This window comes from Pteropus alecto, unplaced genomic scaffold, assembly GCF_000325575.1.
Source record: "Pteropus alecto unplaced genomic scaffold, ASM32557v1 scaffold51, whole genome shotgun sequence".
NCBI lineage: Eukaryota > Metazoa > Chordata > Mammalia > Chiroptera > Pteropodidae > Pteropus > Pteropus alecto.
The window spans coordinates 349,680-355,640 of record NW_006431922.1 but is presented as its reverse complement, the minus strand read 5'-3'; the positions used below and the strand labels follow the sequence as shown (position 1 = coordinate 355,640).

The 5,961-nt window shown below is 34.3% G+C and overlaps 1 pseudogene; it reads left to right on the top strand.

Annotated features, from left to right (window-relative positions):
- Positions 1–5,556: 5,556 nt before the first annotated feature.
- Positions 5,557–5,674, top strand: LOC112475523 (annotated as a pseudogene).
- The last annotated feature ends 287 nt before the right edge of the window (positions 5,675–5,961 follow it).

Below are 5,961 nucleotides of genomic sequence, written 5' to 3'. Positions count from 1 at the left end.
CGTTAACCCCACACCAAGATCAGAGGAGAGAAATTATTTACATTTCATATTTTAATTATCTGTTTGCTTTTCTCTCTCCACCAGTGGGCTCTTATTGAGGGACTTTATCAATGCTAAACACAGCTCCTAGTAGTAATTCAGCAAATAGTTAAAGGACAAATGAATAAAATAAATGAGAAAACTTAATTAATCATAGCATGCATCACTCTTTCTTGGGACACTAAGATTTTTGCTAAAGCAAATAGGAAGAGAAGTCAGCTGATGATCATCATGTGGTTGAAGCAGAGGAGTATCTTTTAAAGTATAAACATAGAGCAGTAAAGCCGAGACCTCCATGCAGTTGTAAGATCAGTACTGACACCACAAAGCAATTTGTCTAGGTTAAATCACAATGAGAAACCCAAACTGGGAAATTCAAGTTGGAGAAAAAGAACTAGGTGTATGGAAAAAAAGATAGATTCAAATTGAAACAAAACAAAACAAAAACAACTTTGGACTCATTGTTAAGAACTTTATAAATAACAGAACATACTGCGATACATATTTTGTAATAATACACATATCATCTACATATATTTATTCTTAATTTAACAAATTTTAACTGAAATATATATAGTTTTCACTTCATTATCAAAAATTGTTTTGTATACCAGTTTCTATTCCCAGCTCTATGCAGACATTCCATTCAATCCATTGACAGCTCTGTGATATAACTATCACATGGAAGTTAAACAATTTTCTCTTAGTCATTCGGTGAGTAAGTGATATAACCAAGATTTAAGTTTAAATGTATCGGATCTAAAGGTCATGCACTTAATCACTGTATTATACTATCTCTACCTAAACTAGCGTAAGGGTCACTATTTGGATAAAATATTTAGGTAAGATAGGTAAACATGCCTAAGTGGCATCAATATTTGTGTGAACCAGCCCTTATATGTACAGAATATAAACACTGAATATAGTGATTAAGGGCAATGTTATTTGGCTCAGATTTCTAAGCTAAGAAAATAAGTGGTAACAGTTACCTTCTGGCCAAATAAGAGAGATGATTCATTTTGTTTTGACTACTGCTTTGGCTGAGAATCCTGCTTCATGAAAGTAAATTGATGCAAATCATACACACATTAAAAAATCAAGAAATTACCTAGAGGAAATCACATTCTAATAATAACTGAGGTATTTTTGTTGTTGTTAGGGTCTCTCAGAAAATGCATGTTCAGTTTCTAATTCCATTTAATAACCCTTTTAAGGCATGCCTACATGGACCATTCTCTGACTAGTTTCTAAAAATATTTAAAATCTGAGGAACCGCATCTCAATATAAATATATTATACATTTATACAAGGTAATTATTTGGTTTTCCTTAAGATTGTTAAACATGCTAGGTGTCAATTGCTTCCTAAAAGTAACATTGATCAAAGGAAAAACTATATACATATATTCAAACTCATTCCTTAGTTTATCAGTTAAATTTAGTAACTCCACTGAGGAATGGCTAATATTAGATTTCCAGTTGTGAGACGTTCTTTTGTTTCTTATGATGTGACCTTTTTGAGTTCTAACTAGTTACCAGAGAAGATTGTGATTAGCCACATGTCTTGTGATCTCACTGGTCTTCTACTTCTTTCTGCTCTCTCCACGGAGCTCTAAGATGAGTTAATTTAGTGGAACATTATCGAATGCAATCAGATAGAAGGATCCTTATGAGGAAAAAATTAATAATAATATCTCTTCCCATTTATTATATGTCAAGCCATCAAAGTCAAAAATCATCCTCATCAAAGTATACAAACTACTTAAGTAGCATGCACTGTCTCATGTAACTCAAAAGCTTACAAACCAAGGGTCTCTAGAGATTGTATTCTAAAACCACTAAAATATAGTAATTTTTCAAACTTTGTAAATCTATCAGCTAATTTTATACGGACCTCCTAAAGTATAGGTATAAGTGATAGGCAGACAATGAATAGATTTAATTAATTAACTTTTACAAAGAACAAATTTAAATACGTTATAAAAATTCATGCATGAAGTGCCAAAGTCACAATGATATTTATATAGTTTTGTACATATCCATAGTGCTATTAAAAATATCAATTTAGTTTTGGAAGATTGGTAGAGGCATTTACATTCCAATTATTTCCATTCAACCGAAGAGTTAAGTAGAGCCTGAAAGAGCCCTAGGAAGGATGCCTACCTTTTAAGGAATTCACAGAATTCTACAGGGCCGGGTCAATAGATAAAAAAAAAAATTCTCAGATATTGAGGACTCTCCTGATTGAAGTTAATCCTAAGAACTTGCTTTCCAGTGGAAACATTGTTCTTGGTAGTTCCTAAGACACCAACAGGAGTTCTCCATCTCCCAGAATACACCAAAATATCTACTTCCAGGGGCCTCAGTTGCTAAGAGTAATCATGGCCTACAGTTCATGGTTGTAGTCCTCAGTGACTCCTCACCGGAGATTGGGGATACACAAAGTGCTGGGACACCTTACTATGTTTCAAAAGATAATTTATTGGTTCATGCTCTTTCAACTCTTTGGTTTGATATTGAGCATATACTGCTCTTTCAAACTTCGAACTTCAACAAGTCCATATATATCACTCTTTTTATACTTACAATACAAAATACCAATGAATCATGTATATCACGCATATTATAAACCTACTATATTGCCTCAAAAATGTAATTCCCCTGACATTACCAAATACTATCCTAAGAAGTCAAAACATTCTTGCCCATACAAAACCTAATCAAAACTCTACAAGCAAAAGTATATACAGCCATGCACTGTCTTATAGTCTCATTTCATCTAATTCTCTTAATCAGTAACATGTCATCTCTACTTGAGAGCAGGAATCTTATCTATCTGACTTTTTAATCACTCAATACACATTGTTTAACACAGTGCAGGCACTATGGACACAATCAACAGGGAAATTTGTAAGTTTTTTTTTTTTTAAATCTTCTACTGCCACCCCTACTGCCATGATAAATATATCTGGAAGAATGACAGTGAAGTTGCTGAGATCACCAAAGTCCAAAGAAGGGCACCATAACTAAATCACAAAAGTCTCCTAATCATGGATGAATGCAATACTTGCTTTTAAGCACACACATTTGGCTGTTCACAGGTGGGAGATTCCCAAAGCAATTCTTGAATCTGTAGATTTCCTACCCTGTATTGACCACCACACAGGTCAGAAAATCTAGCAAACTACTCTCCTTGAGCTCTCTTGCTGTGTCATATTGCATGACTAAATGTTAACTCTAAGTCAAATATCCCCTGCAAGATAGCTTGCCAGGGCACCATCAGTTGTTACAAAATTAATATTTCTCTTGAATCATTCTAATGTCTTATTAGTTGAGATACAGCAGAAGTTTGTAGGAATAAAGAATTTAGATACTGAGCTTTCGTTAAGTTGAGCTGGTCAGATTTTGAAATGTATGCCCTTTTAGAACATGCTTCTATAAATGAGTGCCAATCTGAACATCCAATATTTCTAGCCCAGCCAAGCATATGTTAAATAAATGAATGAATGATAGAATCAGAGGACCAATATAGCCTAAAATTAAGGAATGATCCCTTCCTGTTGCTCTCTCTGCCTTCTGTCAAACTTTTTTCCCCCATGTTTCTGCCTCATGACTTCTTTATAACATCCCCAAAACTGTCCTACAGAAAATCCCAAATTACCTCCTCAAAACTTGTAAATGTCAAGCTTTGGTTATATCATATACCATTTCTCTTCCCAGGAAGTGGAAAAATCCCCCAAGGCAATGCCTCCATGTATGCATAATATGAGCAAACCTTCCAGATCAGTCCATATATATGACTGTTTTGTAAAAGATTTACTAAGTACAAAGCAAATCATTCCTGGTGCCTAACTTTTGAAACATTTCCCTTTGTGTTTAGAGAGTGCAGTCACTCGGTCACTAGCATTCTGAGACATGAAGTTTTGCAGATGGTTTCGTGTGTCCTCACTAAAATGGCCTTATCCATTAACTCCTCAGCTCTCAACACATGCTGCTTTCAAGTCTGTTCTGGGCAATAATCTCATAGGCTAGCAATCACCTAGTAGAATTAGTATTAGATCTTGGCTTAACACTAAAAGATTTAGAAATATTTTAACAGAAGTTCTACTAAAATGGCCCATCTGCAGAGCCTGAATCTACAGGCCCTAAGAGGGGAGAACAAAAAAAAGAACAGTATTTGCAAAAGAGAAAGTTTCAGGAAGCATCATCCACCTAGTATACACTCTTGGACTTTGTAGTCCTGTGTTGTATTGTTTTGTTTCTTGATAATAGCCTCTGAGTTAAAATTTGGAGTGTCAGTATTCTCAGAACCAAAGGAAGTGAGAAAAGCAAAATTTGGTAAATTGAATAAAAATGCAGTTGGAACCAAGATCTCAGCCAATCTCCAAAGGAACTCTGGAGCTGGGTGGGACTTCAGATTTGTTCCACATTGAATCAAGGAGATTAAGCCATTTTATTCTTGCATCTCCCTCTCACGGAATATGTGCTGCTCCTAGAGAGAAGGCAGAAACCCTTGGCAGAAGGCAATTGCTGGGAAAGGACTCCACTAGGAAGGAATTCAGCTAATTAGGCCACATCTTAATCTCATATGTTGGCATAAGAATAATGTCAACATCCCTGACAGCTGAGGGAATAAGTGCCTTGTTCCTGAAGGTAGAATCTGAGCAGTACACCACAGTGTCCACTACATGCACCATATCTAGAGGCATAATAATCAATTGAATAGTATATTTTTCATTTTTTTAAAAATCATCATTTTTTTTTCCAAAATATTACATGAGGATAACATCACTAGAAGAAAATTGGCATCCCTGAAGATGTCACAGGTATTGACTCAAACATTTTAAGAAGTCTTTGCTAAGCAAATAATCCCATACTAAATATAAGCTATCAATCTATTACTGGAAATAGTTTTAATTTAATTACCGGAGAGCAATTTAAACCATTGTTTAGATACTAATAATGATCATTTCTAGTTTCTCAACATATCTTCAAACTGAGAAAAGTATGTGTAAATGAACTACAAAGGTACATAGTTTCAACAACTCCTGGTGTCCCTTCAGGGAAATCAGCCTACTGACTTGTATTTATTGATAGAAAAGTAAAATTTCTTAGAGGTTTGTTTTTATCAATATGGATAAAAATTTCCTTGATAAAATTCCTCATCCAACCACAGGAAGCCAGAATTTAAACTCGGGACTCATAAAAGTTTGTAGGAATAAGGCACTTAGCTGGAACTTTGTTAGATTGAGCTGGTCAGATTTTGAAATTTAAGCACTGAATGCAGAATATTATATTTGCTACTATACTGCATTCCTTGGAAATGTTTATTAATGTTGCAAACATATATTTAATATGATGTTTCAGGGAAAGATAAGATATCATATAAAGAATATTACTCCTCAAAATAAATATTTAAAATAATTCTTATAAAAACATAGCAGCAGCTATGTCCTCACCATTATCTAACTTGATATTATATTTTAAAAGCTATTTCTCTCAAGATTTAAAAGTAATAGTCTACGGCCATGCTACCCTGAACAAGCCTGATCCTGTCTGATCTCGGAAGCTAAGCAGGATCAGGCCTGGTTAGTACTTCATGGGAGATCACCTAGGAAGACCAGGTATTGTAGGCATAAAAAAAAATAATAATAATAAGGGATTGTAAGCTGACAAGGTCCTCGCAATCTGTGAGGTCAACCAAGGGTTGCCTCGCCTAAAAAATAAAATAATAAGAGAAAAATAAATAAAAGAAAAAAAGTAGTCACAACTATTTAAATGTTTTTTGAAGATTTTGAGAATCTATAAAATTTTCTTGTTTTATTTCTTTTGAATATTATGAAAATCCTGTAGAAGTCATCATTGGCAACAGTTACAAAGTCAAAGACAGTTCTCTCTCCGGTTGTTAAGATTTGTAAGGATG